This window comes from Haliotis rubra, unplaced genomic scaffold (assembly GCF_003918875.1).
Source record: "Haliotis rubra isolate DU_JTF1 unplaced genomic scaffold, ASM391887v1 Scf1494, whole genome shotgun sequence".
Lineage (NCBI taxonomy): Eukaryota > Metazoa > Mollusca > Gastropoda > Lepetellida > Haliotidae > Haliotis > Haliotis rubra.
The window spans coordinates 91,752-112,475 of record NW_025765441.1 but is presented as its reverse complement, the minus strand read 5'-3'; the positions used below and the strand labels follow the sequence as shown (position 1 = coordinate 112,475).

Sequence of the window (20,724 nt, the reverse complement as noted above, 5' to 3'; positions counted from 1 at the left end):
CTTGTCAGACCAACAGTTAAATTTCATTACAGTCTGATCTTACAACCAAAGAAAGAGTCATCCTCGCCACTGTTCAGAACAAGAACAGTTCGTCATGATGTGTTCCTATCACCAAGCTGAAGGATGTGGCACAGTTCAGGCCACTGGTGATGCTGATGTTGTGATAGTTCAAACAGCAGCTTCATTGGCACGACATCAACAGTTGTCAAAGGGATCTACTGGAATCGCATGATATCTTCGTGCTGTCAACCCCCAAGAAAGGTTCTTTGAAAAGAATTCCAGTTTGGAATATCAGCGAAACCAAGAAGAAGCATGGAGAAGACGCTTGTCAGAACTTGTTCATACATGCTGTCTTTGGCTGTGATACGACATCAAGAATCCATGGAATTGGAAAAGCTTGTTGCCATGAAAAGTTTTCAGGACGTTCTATGTTTCAGGGAAATTATTCAACTAGCCCATTGAATCAATAACAGCAGAACAGATCAGCGATGGATGATGCAATCAGAGAACTGTTGTAAAGTAAACTGGAAAAGGACATTGCCATTCTGTCAAGGAAGTGTAACTAATGAATTGTAAAGTAAATTGAAAAAAGGGCATTGCCATGTCAGTCAAAGAAGATTAGCTAATGAACTCAGGTAATTCATAATGAAATACCATTTATGAAGTTGAGTAATAGAGAACTCTCTTACATAACTTTCAATCATTAAATGACTTGTTTTTCATCATTGCATCTGATGAAAATGTGTTGATATAGAATAATATCATTATATTATTATTATATTCGACATTTCTATAGTGCCCTATTTGAACTACTTCTAGATTACTCCGAGGCGCTACCGAAGTTGTTTTTCCCTTGACCATTGGATGTCAATCTCAACGGCACATCGTATTTTCAATCTCAACTCCCTGGGGATCACTAGGCACGCCGACTTAATGTTGTTTTCCCATTCTACCGAGGTACCCATTAACAACTGGGTGGACTAAGACACACAGTCACAGTACTTTGTCCAAGTTTTATTGCACGTTGGCGCATAAATTGACTGGACTATCATAGCATAAAGATATATTCATTAAACAGTCATCTGAAAAGAATTGCAGGTGCATCAAAGGTAGTGCCCTTATCATAAGGAGCATGATTTTAGGCGACAATTATTTATAGATGCTTATTATGTTTATACAATTCTATAAACATCATTTTACATTGTATTTGATCCTGCGTATTGTTAGATTATCAGCAGGTAAGATATGGTTGGATGTTCTACTGTACTATGAGTACACAAAATGGCAACTACGCAAAACTGGTTTTTCAATTCTGGCACACTACGATGCTATAGGTTAGTGTCACTTTACCCTATATTGCGGGAATGTCCGTTGCCGTGAAGAGTAAATGTAAAAAGCTCTAAGTACCCAATTGTGTAGATCGATGCTCATAATGTTGACTACTTGCTTTGTCTGGTTTATTATTTTCAGAATTTTCCGCCGTCATATAAGGGAACACTGCTGAATATTAAACAACAAACTTAAACCAAAACATTAATACTCGAACATAGACTAAAACAGCGGAGAGTTTGAATTTCTGAAAAATAAATCTTTATCATTTAACGTTTTATACTCAGTAACGTACCTCAGTGTCCAGACTCATCTTCCACCAACAGCATTGTTGTACATGTGTTTACAAACGGTGGTGCGTAGTAGAACTGAAATTAAATGCTGTGGAAATAATCTTAAGCGCTGCATGCAATAGATCAATATTCGTCTGTGAGAAAACGGATGCGTCGCAGGTACACATAAGATTAGATCAAGAAAGACCCCACTGCCTAACTCAACCGCCAACATAAAGCCAGCCTCAAACAACTGAAAGAGAAGTACGCAATCAGCCAGCAACTATATTACAAACTAGCCACATCCAACCCACAGCCACCGTATGCCAGAGCCACGATAAAAAATCCACAAGACCCCACCCAAGGCCAGACTGCTTGTGTGCTCTAGAGACACTGTGTTCTACAGTACCGCCCAGCACCTAACGGAAATCCTTGCCCCACTCGGTAAAACAGCGGACTCCTTCATCTCTGACTCAACGGATTTCTGTAACAAACTCCTCAAAATAACTGAAGCAGACCAGATCCTGCGTTACGATGTTGTGGACCTCTTCACAAGTGTCCCCATAGAAGAAACTCTCCAAACCCCCCTTGACACCAACCTCACCACTGACTCCATCATTGCCCTCACCTCTGCCTGCATCACCTCCACTTACTTCACCTGGGGAGACGACTACTATGAACAATTCCACGGCCTGCCCATGGGCTCCCTCTGTTCCCAATACTCACAGAAATCTACATGACCTCCTTCGAACAGCAAGCACTCAGCACCTCAACCATCAAACCAACCTGCTGGTATAGGAAGGTCGATGACACGTTTGTCATCCTTCGGCAAGACCAAGACCAAGCAGCCCTCCTGCAACACCTCAACCAACAGCACCCCCGGGTCCAATTCACCTTAGAAACAGAATCCAGTGGTCAGCTTCCCTTTCTAGATGTCCTTGTAACCAGAACCCCAGCCAACAAGATCTGAACCAGTGTCTATAGAAAGCCAACCCACTCCGACCAATACATTCATTTTGACTCCAACCACCCCTTGAGAACCAAAACTGGCATTATCTCCACCCTCACCAGACGAGCCATCAACCTTTCTCCACCAGTCCCACTACAGAAATACAGCACCTCCGCCATGTTTTCACCAAGTTCAATCACTACCCGTCAAAACTAGTCTATGAAATTATCAGCACCACACTCCACCCAACAAGAAAACCGGCCCCCAACAAACCTGAACCAGCACCTATTCGTATCTCCCTCCCCTTCATAGGGAAGACCTCTCACCACATCAGCCGTCTCCTGAAGCAAGAAGCAGGCATCGAAACCTATTTTACCAGCTCTACACCACTAAAAACCCTACTGAAAGCTAATGGCAGGAACACCTCTAAACGACAACATCAACCCAAAGGTGTTGTCTATAAAATCAACTGTGACTGTGGCGAGGCCTATGTAGGCGAAACCTCCCGGCCCATAAATATCAGAATCAAAGAACACTTATCATCTACCACTAAATCTGATAGAAAATCGGCATTGTATTTTTTATATTTTGTATGCTTGTTATTTATTTTTATTTTATTTTTGCTATTCCTGAAACGCATTTCCCCATAGTTGGTGCAAGTGACGAAGAGTGCTGTGATTCTACCCATGATCGGATTGGGTACTAAGTTATTTGTCATACTGTCCTTGCATGGATTTCATTGTTAGCCACATTTTGGCACATTAAATATTAAAGCCCAAATCTATGTTTAAGTGTTACTCCCGAATAATTCTATTTTATTGTATTAGCCTACCGGGATAATACGGCTAAAATAGACGATAATGGAAAAATAGATTTTGTATCCATTGAAATATCACATGGTGCATGTAATCTTTTAACATGAAAACGAAGTAACCCCATCACTATCTTGATACGGAGGTAACGATACAATACGTATCTCGATACTGGGGTCACGATACGATACATATCTCGGTACTGAGGCTAGGATACGATACATATTTCGATACCGAAGTAACGATACGATACCTATCTCTATACTGGGGTCACGATACGATAGTATCTCGACACTGAGGTCACGATACGATATATATCTCGATACTGAGGTCACGGCAGAATACATATGTCGATACGCAGGTCACGATACGATACCTATCTCTATACTGGGGTCACGATACGATACATATCTCGATACTGGGGTCACGATACGATAAGTATCAAATATAAGAAAGCTTTTGGGTATTAGTAAATGATAAACATGTGTACTATTTATATTCATGTAGCAATTTTGTACAATGATAAAATTTGCAATTCATCGGTCCGTTTCTGACTCAAACGGACTGCAGTGGATGGTGCACTGTACTACTTTAAACGGTTACAGTCCCTACCATTACTGAAATAGCCACAAAGAAAGATACCATCATATTTGCTCCACACATGTACGCCCTATGTTAGTTCTGCAGTAATAATAGCACCACATTGTGTCAATACCCGCCTGAAGGAAACCGACTCTAGTGGTATGACCTTAGCAATGGTATACATGCAGTATGGTTTAAGATGAACCTTGACCACGAGGTAAGTCACTGAAATTCAAACATCAAACTGACTAAAGATTATCATGTGTTTATATGCTAGTGTCTGTTCTGTTTTCTTTCCCAATTTGTGTATCACACAATAATATCCAGTTGCTGTTTTTTGTATTCAATTATTCCCTGATTACTGTTGATGTGTTAAAGATGTGTATATATGGATTAAACGGTTTGAAAATGTGCTCAGATTTTCCGCATTACTATGCAGGAATTAAGGACCTAATTGGATTTTCATAACAGTTATCACCAGTGAAGATCCGGATTAGAATTGGGCTCCAGCAAACCCATACGACTAACGGGATCAGATGATCTGGATCGCTGACTTGGTTGACACATGTCATCGTATCACAATTGCGTAGATCGATGCTCAAGTTGTTAATCACTGGATTATCTGGTCCAGACTCGATTATTTACAGACCGCCACCATATACAATGTAGCTGGAATAATGCTGTGTGTGGCCTGTAACATCAACCAATCAACTACTACAGTTGAGTAGTGTTGCGATTGATAGAAATAATTATTAAACAATTATGCGGTTGGTTAGGTTTAGTAGGTTTTGAAGGAAGGGAATTAAGTCGTATCGCATCAACAATCTACAGCAATTAGGTTTTTGCTTGCAAAGATCTCATTGAAACAAACATACTATGTGTATCCATAATTTGGAGTATTTTAGATGCATAAAGTCAATGTGAGATGCATTTCTATCCTGATCTATAAATGATGATACGTATTTTTAAAGGAAGGATAAAAATTTTGTTATAAAAGTTATCTACAATGTTCCAATAGTTTGAAAATGATAATGTGTTTCTTGTATAAAAATACCATTTTGTGAGTAAACATGTGATATATCTCGATCTGTCAACTGCTGCGTAGTTTTGAAGGAATGATAAAACGTACTGTAATAGTTGGTAGCAAGATTGATCAAAATGTAACTTAATGTTCCAATAATTTGAAAATGATGAGGGATTTCTTGGGTACAAATAACGTTAAGTCACGTAATGTTCGCATGTGATGACAGCGGACTCGCGTGTTGATTGAATGATTGTGTTATCAATATATCTGCACCCATGGTGCTCCATGGAATTTATCTAAGAATAGTATAAAATCTTTTACCTCAAATAGAGACATTGTCGACTAATATTACCAAACCTCTTCATTGAAAGGACATAACAGGAGCACACTATTTCACGTAAGTAAGATCAGCTGTTGTGGTTTAATTACATTGATTACAATGCATACTTTTGTCTCTTTGTTATAATAAGAGAAGAAAAATGATAATTGTTACTATTAACAACCCAAAAGAACAAATATATAGACACCGTTTTACTATATATACCATATCATGTAGGTCATCTTTTGTATACAAAGACATGAACTATATATGAACAATTGATCTTAAGGTATCATGATATCTGATATAGCATTTGATCTTAAGATATCATTATATCGCTTGCAGCAAAACTGATCGTTAGATAGGACGAGACATACGACAAGGTCTTGTTAATCCATAGAGCTAAATTGCGATTAATGTGACTACAACCAGGCAATGAGAGGTATGTAGTGACAAGCAGTACTGCACTACATGTAACAACAATAAGTTTTATTATATGACGGGTAGATTTCCGCCCTGCTGATTGGCCCACTTGGTCACATGGCAGCTTTGACGTTGTCAACCTTTGTCAACAGCTTTGAGCTTTGTCAACCTCGAAACGGCGCGAGAGGTTGATATCACAATCCAAGAACCTCCCGTGGCTAAAAATAGATTTGGGATATTCCAGCTGTGAACTCCGCACTACGTGCGTCACGCTAGATAAGGAAGCGATAGGCATCGCTTCGTCCCTGTGACTGTGTTGGTTTAGAGTTACGTTCCATCTGTATCAAAATGGCTGCACCTAATGTGCGGTGCCATCGGTAGTATGCTATGTGGCAGAAGAACAGGTATTCAGTACTTTTGTCATAATATAAAACAATTATTGACTTCAGTTCGGTTGATCCAATGATTTATCGACCTTGGTCATGTGATATTCGTCTCGGTGAATATCACATGTCATAGCTAGGTCGATAAGTCATTGGATCAACCTCACTAGAAGTCAATAATTGTATAATAGATAACGGGTAACACACACACAAGTCGTGAAGCAAATATACAGAAAGGATTAAATTGTAAACTTGCTGATTAGATGCTAATTGTGAATCTCTATTCCTGGCCATAAGGTTTATGCAATGAATAAGAAGTTGTCACTCATAAAGTCGTCTGTCAGTCGGTTCACTCATATTGGTTAATATATAGCTCGGTATGTATAAAACTGTTGTAGGCGGCGAATGTTTATAACTGAATCTTCAGTGTGTGTTTTTTCCAAGTAGGGGCGTAGCTAACATCATAAAAAAAGCCCGGGCTTACACATGATTGTTGCTAATAAAGTTGGATCAGCTCTCAATACTATCTAAATATAAAGCTTTGCAACGTATCAGGCTTACACGAAAAAAATTGGCTTGCTACGCGCCTGGCAGGAGATGCGTCTCGATAAAATGAAGTAATAGTGACCAGATGGTGTGAAATCTAAAACGTTTGTGTACCATGTTTTATTCGTTCCTGCAGATTATCCTAACATTTACATACCTAGTCAGAAGATGTTATGTAAGGACAATCTTCTTCTGATAATCAAACCAGTGCGCCGGCAGTGTATTCAACATCAACCAAAACAACATTGCTCAGTTTTAACTTCCTCAGTCAATGCCCAATTTTGCCCTCTTCTGGCGGTCATAATGCCATGGTCGTCTTACACGCGAATCCCCGCTCACGTGTAATGGTCTCTACCTGTGGTACGGCAATTATCAAAACCCTCCCCTCATGTGTTTCCTTCTGCAGTAACCGACTCTCATTAATTAAATGCTGCTGTTCCCAGTGTCATGGCCACGGAGCTGAGACAAACTGAAACAAGCCATCATAAAGTAATTAAGATCAAATAAAACAATACACATCATGCAAAAACTCATGCGGAATTTGTTTAATGAGAATTTACATAAACCTTTGAATGACAAGAACATGATGTCAAAACATGTAGAAACAAAAGGGAATGTACATAAGATGGGTATCATTGATCACATCACTCTTGTTTACCTGCAAGATCACATCTGAAAAGACTTTCTCAGATAACTTAACATCGATCTCTCTGTTACAACCTCCAATTTTAGACTAACATGGGTCCTCATTTGGTCAAAAGTTTGTTACCTCCGAAATGCGTGTGTCAAAGGTTGCACACGAGTGACCAACGCAACTCACATCCATGTGCAACGCGCGGCCAACGGGTTCCACATGAGTGACCAACGCGTCACGCGTTGAACACGCATGCAAGGGGAATGAACTTTTAGGCAGTAGTGTAGAATGGGCCCGGTTCTATCAATCGCCTGGTCACACAGAGCCCTATGCATCGTGAATATTTTTCACATTTTACTCATTTTGGGGTCTTGACCATTATATTTCTAATTCATACATTAACAATATATTTAACTGCCAAGAGTCCTTTGCCAGAGGTCGGTGGTGATAATAACCTCCAAATGATGCATGTCTCCGGTTTCTTGTCATGGGCCGCACCAGCCAGACATTAAATTGCTAGGCAAATGCAGCTATTTTTCTCTGAAGTATAACACCCCTGTATAACTGGTGTCAGCATCTCGGATACCCGGTGCTATTTGACACTGTCCTTGTTGACATTCCGTGGTGGGTGGGGAGCAGGGGTGCTGAATCCTTTCCTTTTATCATGGCACTTGGTCCATCTAGAAATGAAAAACAAGAGACGTTAAGAGGATTTAGATCTCACAAGTAGACATATGTCTTCTAACAGTGACTCTTGGGCTTGATTTCTTGTTACTGAGGCTTCAGACTTTCTTCCACTTAAACGTAATCCATTTGCAATTTCAAAGGTTATCTCTGGAATTTGCGGAGAAGTTACAAATGTTTCCAGCCTCCGTAGTGGCTCGCTTCTTGTGAAGAGTGCAAGGAGACAGCAATCTCTGAATCTGTTGTCGATCAACACATTTGCAAATATAGAGGTTGCTGTGTCTGTGCACAGGACGCTAAACTCTTGTAGTTGCATCATCCGAGACAGAGCCCGTTGTCTGGCTGATATGTCGGAGAAGGACATTGCTTCAGAGCTAGTGGATCAAGGTGGTTCAGCAGTGAAACGTTTCACAGGGGAGTGAATCATCGTGAAAACCAAAACGTATCTATTGACTTTTGACCGTTCCTCTTCAACATCGGAGTTATTTCAACATCGTAGTGGGTGTATGTCCCCTGTCCCCAGTCTACTACGTTGTAATAAATGTCAACATTTCCGGTATGGATCGCAAGCCTGTCTAAACTAATTTCATGTCAGACCGACTTGACATGCGTAAAATCAGACAAACTTATTACTTCAGCTTCAGCCCTTCAGATTACTCCGAAAGTCACACAATCTACGTCTGCTTCTCAAACAGAAATTCACCATGAGAAACAATTTGAAACGTCTGTTTATAAACCAGTTATAAATGTTTCTCCTCACATTCACGTAGGCTCGCTCCAATTAATCCACTATGGCTCAGTTGGCCGATATAATTCAATGGAATTGCAGAGGAGTGAAGAATAACTTCAATAAAATACGATTACTCATTCAAGATTTTCAAGCGTCAGCATTGAGTCTTAGGAGACTTGTCTTATTTTTACTGATACATTTGACTTGACGTTACAGTGATAATCATTCCTTTTCCCCTCCAGGCTAAAAATCTACTGGAAGCACGTCTACTTTGGTACACCAGAGTGTCATTCACAGTCCTGTCTCTAAACACGGATCTTCAAACTGTTGCTGATAGTCTGACTCTGCACATTGCGCTGATATTGTGCAGCTTGTATATCCTTCCCTCTACTAATATTCAACAATCAGACCTTCAAAATCTGTATGATCAACTTCCGAAGCCATGTCTCATTATGGGCGATCTTAACGGACACAGCCCCCCTTTGGAGACGTGCCTATACTAAAAGGTAAAATCCTTGAGGAATTCATCTCCGACAATACATTTATGTATTTTCAATGACGATTCAGCCACTTATTTACATCCAGCTACGGAAACATATTCTTCTCTTTAGTCACTTGCTGATTCCATTTTTATAATGAATTTGAATGGATGGTCCATGATGGCCTGTGTGGAAGTTGTCACTTCCCCGCCATTCTCAAAACAATCAACCCTGGTGACGATCCACCTTTCTCAAGAAGGAACTTCGCCAGGACTACTAGCTATGTTCTGACCAATTAAATCATGATGTGTTTGTGAACAGCGAAAATCCTATACAGTTGTTTTCAGATTTACCTAATAACATTGCTGACCAAGTCCTCTGCAGTTCCACATATTCATAAACTATGGTTGGCCACACTAGATACACTCATGCATACCTATTGAAAGGTGAGATTCCTCCGTTTTGTATCCCTTGTGATGAAAAAACCACGGTCAAGCATGTTCTGCTTGACTGTGTTGAATTCTCTATCATAAGGGATAAATACTTCAATGTGAAAACACTTAAGGATCTTTTTAACACTGTTAATTTTCATTTAATTCTTGGCTTTTTAAAATAAATTGATTTAATGAATGAATTTTGAATAATATGTTCTGTACATATATGTATTTAAATTATAGGTAGATTTGATTAGTAGCTTAGATTGTTAGTGGCTGTACCCTCAAAGGGGGTTGAAGTAGCGTAAAATTATTGTCCTCCTGAGAAGGGTACGTGAGTCCCAAAACATTCAAAGTAAATTTAAACCTACTACCATTTTAATCGTAGAATATATGTTCGTTTATTTTATGGCTAGATTATCTAACATTGCTAATAGCTGAGGGGATGGTGTAAATCCAGCTAGGGTCCATGCAGGAACCAAATGTACTATAAGTCCCCATGGTCCCTAGTATGGTGATCTACCTTCAGTTGTTGGCAATATATAGCCTGTTTTTTACCTTGTATTGTCCTATAGTTACACTGGTATAGATCTGATTTGCTAGTTTCAAATTCGAATATGTGATAATCTAGTTATTTTACTGTCCTTTGTTGACAGGTTTTTTATAGTTTACCATTGTTTACTATGCATAAAATTAATTGTTCTCGTCACGATATGGCTGAAAAATTGCCGATGTGACGTTAAATTTTAACTCACTCACTCACGTAAACTATGGTTCAATAATGAATATAAACACACCTGAAAGTGTAGGCAGAAAGCCGAACAGTATTTTCGACAACATCCTACTGTGCATAATTTGAAAAAAGTTTTAAATGCCAAGACTCGAGCGCATTTAAGCAGAACAAGCGTCAGTCTTGGCGAAACTATGTTTCCAAGATAAATTCCCACACACGTATTTCGAAGGTGTGGAATATGATACAAAGAATGAAGGTTAAAGCATCTAAGTCTACCGTTCACCATCTGAAGGTTGGTGACAATTTATTGACGGATAAGGCTGACATTGACAATAAGCTTGGTGAAACTTGGCCAAACATTCGTCAAATTACGTGCCTGAATTTCAACAACACCAGAAACAACAGGGGAAGAAAAGATTCGATTTTAACTCGGATAATGGCGAAGACTATGATGAGTTATTTTCATTACATAAACTATATGCCGCCTTTGAGCAAACTCATGATACGGCAACAGTGGCTGATGATATCCTCTATCAGCTCCTGAAGCATTTGTCCGAATAATGACAGGAAACGCTGCTAAATATATTTGATATGATATGGACCAGGGAATTTCCAAACTTTGTGGCGTAATGCCATTGTTGTCTCTATTCCAACGCCTGGCCGGGATCATACCGATCCATCTAATTACAGACCAATCTCTTTAACGAGTTGTGCCTGTAAAACCATGGAACGAATGGTAAACAATAGATTGACTTGGTATCTTGAAACCAGTAACCTTATAACAAATATTCAATGAGGTTTCAGGAAAAATCGTAGTACCATTGATCATTTGGTACGTTTAGCATCATCTGTTAAATATGCTTTAGCAAATAAACAACATGCAGTATCGATATTGTTTGATCTCGAGAAAACATACGATACCACCTGGAAGCATGGAATTTTAAAGGATTTACATGATTTTCGTTTGAGGGGTCGTATACCTCCTTTTATATCACAGTAACATACAGGCAATTTCAAGTTCGAGTGGGTTCAACCCTGTCTGATCATTAAATTTAGGATCAGGGTGTCCCAAAAGGCAGTATGTTGTCTGTCACATTGTTTAGTATTAAGATCAATATTTTATTAAAGGTTTTACATGATTCAATCGATGGATCACTTTTTCAGGATGATCTTAATATTTCTCGTCACGGTAAAAATATGCATACTATTGAACGGCAACGGCAATTGTGTTTAAACAAAATAAATAAATGGTGTCTTGAAAACGGCTTTAAATTACCTACATCGAAAACTGATTGCATACATTTCTGACGTAAATACAAACCGCATAAAGATCCTGAACTATACTCAGCAGCGAAAAAAACCGTCAGTACGAATTCAAAATCAGATAGGCACAGTAATCAAATCACTACAGAAATGGACATAATAAGCGGATCAAAAACATTTTTGTGTACAATATCATGACACATCAATGGATAACTCAGCATAATTTCAAGACATTACGTGAACGTTTGCAGTCCATTCAGACTCTTGACTTCAGTATGTAGTGTGACCACCACGAGCGGCAATAACTGCAGCACAGCGTATATGCATGGAGTGCACCAATCGATTGATGAAGGCCAATGGCACCTGGAACCACACTCCGAGAAAGGCCTGGCACAATAAATCGGCTGTGTTTGGCCTTGGTATGACATTATTCAGTCTCCTCTGAATTTCATCCCAAAGGTGTTCAGTTGGGTTTAAATCAGGACTAGGGATTGGCCACTGCATAATATTGACACCGTTCTGCTGTAGGAAGTCCGTGTAGCTCTGGCACTTTGTGCCCGGGCGTTATCAAGCTGGAAAATGTTGTTCCGGTGACGTGCGAAATGTGGTATGACGTGGGGTCTGAGAGCTTGGTCGATGTAGCGCACCGCTGTGATGCCACCTCCTGTCCCTGGACCAAGGTTCTGGAACACCACAGAACCCACTCTCTGGTTCAGGCCTATTCCATCCCATCTGCAGTTGATACGCAGTACCGATTCTCATCTGTGAGCAGAACAGTTCTTCATTGTCTGTATCGCCAGTTTTGGTGTTGTAGGGCAAAATGTAGACGTTCACGCCGATGACGAAGGGTGAGGATAGGTCCACGGTAAGATCTACGGCAATGGAGGTTCCCGCTGTTAAGACGTCGGCGTACTGTGTCAGTACTGATTAGTCTTCCATGTGTTCCCACTGTCTGGCGTGCTGTTTCGGATGCATGCATGAAAGGATTCTATACATGCACAACATGGCAGTCTTGTCGTTACCCTTGGTCTGCCAGTACGGGGGTGATCTTTTGTGGTGTTGGTGGCCCGAAAACGTTGCTGCGGCCTGTAGATGGTCCGAACGTTGACCTGGAAGTGATTGGCAACGGCTTGTGCAGTGTGGTCAGCCTAAAGTCTTCCTATCGCCTGGTTCCTCTGAGCAGTCGTGTCTCGCGACATCCTGCTGACGTTGTAATGTGAATGTTTCAACCAGGTTTGGGGGGTGCATTTTATAAGGCTGGTCCTTGTAAACAGCACGTGCAGCATGGGTTGCATGAAAAATATGGAGAACAGCGTACCATCTCCGAGATCAGGTTGCGTTTTTGAGACCATTTCCTGGGAAAGAATGTCTTTGCTCAGGTAAAGTTGGAGATGTTGTCAAGAATATTCAATCAAAAGATTAAATGAGTTTACAGTTATCCGTTTCTGCGAAGGAAAATGCCACAGACGTTTCTTTTGCTGCTTAGTACATATGTAAATAACACCCCCATAAAAGGTTTCAAGGGGTCAATGTTCCTGGGTCTTATTTTTTATTCTCATTTAACCATTCTGCACATTCTGCTACATATTAAATCTCTTAAAGCTAAATCCGAAGTGGGAAGGGGATCAACTACCCTCCTTCACTTATGTAGATCATTGCTGCGATTGAAACTTGATTATGGCTCCATTGGTTATGGTGCAGCCTGCAAAAGCAACTTAAAACTACTTGATTCTGTGCACCACCAAGGCCTAAGACTTTGTCTTGGATCCTTCAGAACTTATCCTATTGACAGTCTCTATGTCGAGGCCGATCAACCTTCTCTCAACAAACGGCGTATAAAATTACCGTTACAGCATATTACAAAACTATACTTTAACGAGTCTAACCCTGCCATTAACTCTTTATGAGGATCTTTACAGCAAGAACTCTTCTCTTGTTCCGCCTCTAGGAATAAGAATAACACCTTTCCTTTCTGATGCTTTCATTGAGCTACAAAATATTTCTCCCTCCCTCCTTCTTTCTCCTCCCCCTTGGCAAATAGTGAGGCCACAAGTTGACTTAACATTGATAAAGTTGTTATGGATGGTTCATGGGTTCGAGACAGCAAACTGTCAAACTGTGACGTCATGCAAATTTCATTCAAATCGGAGCTTTACTAGCGTGACGACGTGTTGACAGTTCGCAGCTGAAATAAAAGCCGCTCAAGACGATCTGAGCAAAATAATAACCTATGATCTTGATGCCGCAGATATTTTGGATATCCCTACTCAATCTTTGGTGTTTAAGAGAGAAGATCTACTCTATGACAAAGATAATAGTGATCTTTTCGGTCCAGCAATTTTGAGCGACGAATTGACAGAACGCAAAATAGATCGGATACCTAAGAAAACGCGCGCCAACAACAATTTGCAATGAACACTTTTGGCATGTGGGCAAACTCCCGGAATCAAAAAACGTAAGTCTTTTTCAAGGATTATTATCCTGTTGCAACTGATTTGGCGAAAACTGATGAAAAATATATCTGCTACTGGCTGACACGTTTTGTTGTGGAAGTTCGTCGCAAGGATGGGAGTGATTACCCGCCCCGAACACTGTACATTGTGCATTGTGATGGGTATTCAGCCCTATCTAGTGAAGAATGTGGGCGTGTCCTCAACTTTCTGTCGGAAAGTAGAGCCGACACGTGTAGTGCAGTATAGTGACGCTTTTAACCCTCGTGATGTTGTTAACCTGTTTGAAACCTACGTTAAATTCATTCCTACAGCGGGCCCTCTCTACGCTGAAATATTCTCATCAACCGATAAGTGTGAACACTTTTGCTAAGTGTTTAACTTCTAGGCATGGATATATGGGACAGACAGGTCACGAATCAATCCGCCAGGGTGTTCTCTTGTTCATCAATGTATCAGCAGGGACAGGCAGCAAGTCATGGCCAGAAGCGGCCATCGCAGCACCGCAGTGAGAGATTATAAGCGACCGTCTGAGCGGCAACTGCAGGATATCTCTAATGCTCTGCAACCCCCGAACTGTGGGAAATCGTGCCCCTCCCTAACAACTTCACCGACCGACAGTGGGAAAGAAAAAGAAACGGACTCTTTGCAGAACAGAAGTGAGAATAGTCGTACTATCCAAGTTCCTAGTTCTGTAAATGTCGTTGTTGTTGAAAAAGATGGGCAGAAAATCCAACTGTCACTGTAAAATTGCTGAATAACACGTGTTAATTTATAGCATGGCTTGAGTTTTTCTTTAACCACGACGTAACTCCTCAGTGTGAACAAACTGCGTCAGAATGATTCGGCCAATCAGATGGCTAGTTTTCACCCAATACCAATCACGTAGTTTGCCATGAACCAAATCACACTATGGCATTTGGTGTTGGCGAAAACTAGCCATCTGATTGGCCGAAGCACTCCGGCCGTGCGCTAATAAAAAATCAGAAACTAATAAATTACATTATAAGCATGAATTTTATCAATTTGAAAGTAAATATGACACATACAAATCCCTGTGTAGAGATGGGGCCAAGGATGGTGGTGCAGTGGCTTGTGCCACTGTCATTGGATCTAGAACAAAATCTTCTGGATTATTAGATCACAACTCAATTTTCACACGCATATGACACACCTTAAGTTGACACACGGTATCGTTCTTCCCAACACAAATGTGTGTCCAGTTCGCACAAATGTGAAGAATGGATACCGAAAATCACAAATACCGCGTCCGCAGATACGCACAAAAATATTTAGCACATAAAGAGTAATTGTCTGTGTCTGTTACTTCACCCATTAGTCTATTAGTCATGACCACTGTCCACAAGGCCACCGATTCATTCCAGGCTCTGAAGTCATTATCTTAATATACAGTAAAAAACACCATTCCAGTAGTTGACAGGGTCCACATATTACGAAAAAACATTTATGCGGTTCCTCTGGACCCTCACTTTCGTAAGTCAAGGTAAAAGTGGGGTTTATTTTAGTTGTTTTTTTTCATTTGTTCCCATGGTTACAAAGTCAATGACAAGGGTTTATGGTAGCAACAAGCACAGAAAAGGTGAAGATACATTGCTGTAGAGATGTAATAATAATTAGTTGCTGAATATTGGGATGAGCGAATTCCATTTAAAATTGATTTTTTCAGTTTCATTGCTTCTCTTTGAAATAAAGTTTTCTTTTAATAAATATCTCTTTTAATACATTTTTATAATTACTGAGTTTTGGAATTGAATTTTTTATATTACATAAATTGATATGTTTTTTGGCAGAGATAATGATTTGATTTAGTAATACATCATTATGCAATGTACCAAACCAAATCAAATATTTTGTTATGTATATTTTTCGTGGTAAATAGTTATTAATCCAGAGTTCTAGATCATTCCAGAATTTCATGCTTTCACAGCATTCCCAATAAACATGACAAATGCTCTCAGAAACATCATTGCAAAAACTACACAAATCATTGTCAATCAGGTTCATTTTCAGTAATTCTTTTTTAGTATAAATAACTCTTTGCAAAAATCTGTATTTCAATCCATATCTATAAAAGTTATTTGTTTGGTACTAATCAAACTCACAATCATTGAATATAGTACAACATGGCAAGGGAATATGAATAACATGGCAAGGGTTTTTTATAATTATGATTGAGCCATAATGGTTCTGCAAGAATGTAATCAATATTGTCAGAATCAGCATTGAACTTTTTGCAATAATTGATCCATGCTTTTAAAACATCTTTCCAATAAGGGTTTTCAATGTTGAGTATTTTGTCAATATTTGCTCCATACTTGAAGATATCATTATTAGGTATATTACAAGGATTATTGTCGGATGATTTTTTACAGTAGAGCCTAAGAGTGGATAATTTAAGAGTTTCAATAAATATTTTTATATCTACCATACCCAGCCCCCCTTCAGTCTTTAATCTTTTCATTGTGATTCTTTTTATTGTATCATTCCAAATGAATTTGAAAAATATCTTTTCAAGGGATTTAATAAAGTGATCTGAAGGATTTGGCAATGAACTGAAAATATGTACTAATTTTGAAAGGGCTAATGTTTTTATGACAGTGATTTTTCCTAGCAATGTCAAATGTCTTTTTCTCCATACTGCTAATAATCTGTTTATTTCTTCCAGTCTTTTTCTTGTATTAATCACCCATAGATCAGCAAGGTTTGGGGTAAATTTGATTCCCAGAATTATGCCATTCAATTTTCAAACTTTTACATAATATTTCTTCACTGCCTGCCTTTGAGCCAATCCAGATGGCTTAAGTCTTATCTATATTTATTTTCAGACCTGACATCTTATAAAAATATTGATTGTTTCAATAGCTGTATATAGTCTGTCATCTATACCATCAAGAAATAATTTGGTATCATCAGCATATTGGCCTAACTTGTATTCTTTATCATCAATAACAATGCCTTTAATTTTATCATTATTTCTTATCATACATCCGAAGATTTCAGCTGCAAAGAGGAATAAATATGGTGATAAGGGAAGTCCTTGTTTACAACCCCTTTCATTTTCAAAGAAGTCAGATAAGTGGCCATTTTGTATCACGCAAGAAGTTGTGTGATATGTTAGTAGATTAATCCAGCGTATTATTTGGACCAAACCCAAATTTCTTAAGGACTGAATTGATGAAATCTTTTGAAACTGTGTCAAACGCTTTTTCAAAATCAATTAGAATAAGTAATCCTGGCATATTTCTTTTTTTTGTTTCAAACATGATGTCATACAATAATCTTGTATTTTCACTAATAGTTCTACCTGGAATAAAACCTGTTTGGTTTTCATGTATAAGTAAATCTAAAGACTTTTTTACACGGTTGGTATTTTATACAGGGCATTTAAAAGAGTGATTGATCTCCATTTTTTAATTGAGTTCTATCTTTATATGCTTTGGGTATGCATGTTATAACCCCTCTCTTCATTGTCAAAGATAATTCATTCTTAACAGAAACATCATTAAAAACTCGGAAAGTCCATATTTTAGGGCAATTCCCAAATTTAAAGAAATCGACAGGGAATCAGTCAATACCAGGCCTTTTATTGTTTTTCATATTTTTCACTGCAAAGGTGATTTCATCCATATCAATATCTTTTTCGAGTTATTCTTTTACTTCATCATTCAGAGTAGGTGTTTCAACATTCTGTAAAATAACATTTTCTTCCAAGTTGTTTTTTTGATGAATAGAGAGTCTTATAAAATGTTCTCAACTGCTTTAAGATTGAGATGCTATCTGTAATCTCCTCGTTATTGTCAGTAACAATTTCATTTATAGATTTGCTGACAAAAGTTCTTTTTTCTAGATTACAAAAGTATTTGGTTGGTTTTTCTCCTTCTTCATACCATAACATTCTATTTCTAATCTGAATACGTTTTAGTTCTCCTTCCTTTATTTGTTTTAATTCCATCTTATTATTAGAAAGTTCTGACAGCATGGCCTCATCTATATTTTGGAAATCTTTCCTTATATTGTCTTCACAGTCTTTTATTTTCATTTCCAATTCAGCAGTCTTATTATTTTTTTTCTTTTTCAAAAAAAAGATAGTTTTGCCTCTTACTTTCATAAGAAAAGTTTCAATGAATAAACTATCACTTATTTTAAGTTATCACAGTTCTGATCAATATTGTTAATCTCAGATGTATCATTTTCAGAATATTCTTCAATTGTTTCTTTTAGAATTTTCTTAACCAAATTACTGTATTCGGGATGAAGCAATAACAACGTATTAAATTTCCAATAGCCCTTGCCTCTTTCTGATTAACAGTGTTTGAGAGGGTTAATGACATAGCTGAATGGTCGGTTTTATAACCTGGTAAAATAGCAGAATCCAAAGTTATATCAAACATATCATGAGAAAACAGGAAAAAATCAAGTCTAGCTTGTTTCCTTGGATCCTTTTTCAAACATGTATATTTTCTTGTATTTGTGTTCAATTCCCTCCAAACATCAAAAAGGTCATAATTTTGAAAGTTTTCTATGACAATATCCCTTGATTTAGGATTATTTAAATGTCTGTAATTTTCTAAATCAAGTGAAGGGTCAAAAACAAGATTCCAATCTCCAATAATTACTAATGAATCATTGTCAAGAGAAAGTATATTTTCAAATAGCTTGATATAGAAGTTAGGATCGTCATTGTTTGGACCATATAAGTTTGTTAATGTAAATCTTTTGTCTTTAACAATAATGTATACAATAATGAAATTGCCATTTTCATCTTTGATGGTTCTGTGGATAGTAAGATCTACATCATTATTAATGAGTATTGCCTCTCCCCTGGCGCTAGATCTAAAAGGTGCTATGGTGCTTTGAAGTCCCCATTCATTTCTCATAATATTGATGTCATCTTTGGCTAAATGGATATATTGTAAACAGATAATTGAGTAACACTTTTTTCTATAAAAATTCATAACTTCCCTCCTTTTGTTTTTATCACCTAGTCCTCTACAGTTTGCTGAAATCATTGTTATCTTTTTTATATTATCTGTAGACATCTCAGAAAAGTATATAATTAGACATGAAGTAAATCAAAGTATAAACTGGGAGGGCAAGGCAGTGTTTTGGTTGATTTTCTAAAATGAGAGTATGCTCAAAGTATACATTTGCAGAAGTTAATAGGCTTTTGTTATCACTCAAGCTGAAATTAAAACAATTGAATTGAGAATGAATACAATATGAGAATCCATGATATACATTCAGTAGCTGGGGAAATTTGAAGAACAATGTAATTTGAACCTGATGGGAACCAGTTTTAGTTAACAACTGAGGAAATGAAATAAATAAAAAAAGAAACATGAAAAATATAAAACAAAAGAAAAACCGGGGCATGCCCTTTGACTGAATACTCCAGATATAAATAAATCATCCCAAATGTCGAAAATAGATGTGTACTGGCAATCAATATCACTCGTGGTGGAGATAAGTGTTATATACAGTAGGTACACGGTACTCGGTACTGACGGTAGAACAAGCTAGCAGGCTTCAGTGAATAAAGTTCACACTCTGTCAAAGTCTTTGCAATGCAAATACACATCTGCAACATAAACTCATGTCCAAAAGAAACGATACCAAATATTGTTGTCAATATTTTGAAATTAATGATACATTTTGGAGAAAATAAATATTTCTGTGTATCCCACGTTCCTAACCAAACGTATTCGATTGAAAAAAACGGTAACATTTATCACTTAAGAAGCAATCGCACGAATACTCAAAATGATGTTAAGTCGTGTAGCACGAAATGCACGTGCAGATGAACTGTATAAAACCGCTGGTCCGACACGTTGTGCCCACGGCAGTAAAAAAGCACACAAAAGAAATGGCACGTTTGACAGTGATCGAGAGAGAAAGAGCCGTTGGAATGGTCCGACAGGGAGCATCACAGGCCGCTGTAGGAAGAACGTTTGGATGCGCGCGCATAAACGTTACCAGGTTAATGCGACGGTTGCGTCAAACAGGCCGAACAACAGACAGGCCGAGAAGCGGGAGACCCCGGGTGACCACCCCTATTCAAGACAACCACATCTGGTTACTTCACCTACGTAACCGCTTCGTTCCTGCGACGTTAACGGCGGCGACGGGACTGGGACACCGGGATCAGTCGACAAACCGTCTACAGGAGACTGCAGGCACATGGTATCCGTGCGCGTCGCCCCTACCGCGGAGTCTACCTGCCACGTCAAAACAGAGTCAACCGATTGATATGGGCCAGGTGTGTTCGGCGGTGGCAACGTCGAAACTGGGCACGTGTCTTGTTTTCGGACGAAAGCCGGTTTTGCCTTTACAAGAACGATGGTCGGCAGCGCGTATACCGAAGAGTTCGTGAACGTTTGGCGCCGAACTGCATCCAGCAAGTCCATGCATTTGGAGGCGGGGGTATCTGCGGTGATGTGAAAACGAGGCTCGTCATTATTCGGGGGAACCTGAATGCACAGCGTTACCAGGATGAGGTTTTACGACCAGTCGTGCAGCCATTCGCCCAACAGCATCCAGGAGGAATCGTGTTCCAACACGATAACGCTAGGCCTCATACGGCAAGATTGACCCAGAACTTCCTTGCCAACGCCAACATACAGGTTTTGCCATGGCAAGCGTGTTCACAGGATTTGAATC

The 20,724-nt window shown here is 38.9% G+C and overlaps 1 long non-coding RNA gene across 2 annotated transcripts in view; it reads right to left on the bottom strand.

Moving 5' to 3' along the window:
* The window catches only part of LOC124270058, a 73,420-nt gene that overhangs the window by 14,599 nt on the left and 38,097 nt on the right, over positions 1 to 20,724 (bottom strand). Inside the window, exon 1 of one of the 2 annotated variants that reach the window (XR_006896666.1) lies at positions 1,625 to 1,709. The exons of the other annotated variant lie outside the window; for it this stretch is intronic. This is a non-coding gene — a long non-coding RNA (uncharacterized LOC124270058). Of the gene's footprint in view, positions 1 to 1,624; positions 1,710 to 20,724 lie in introns of those variants that run through there. 2 annotated transcript variants of the gene reach the window in all.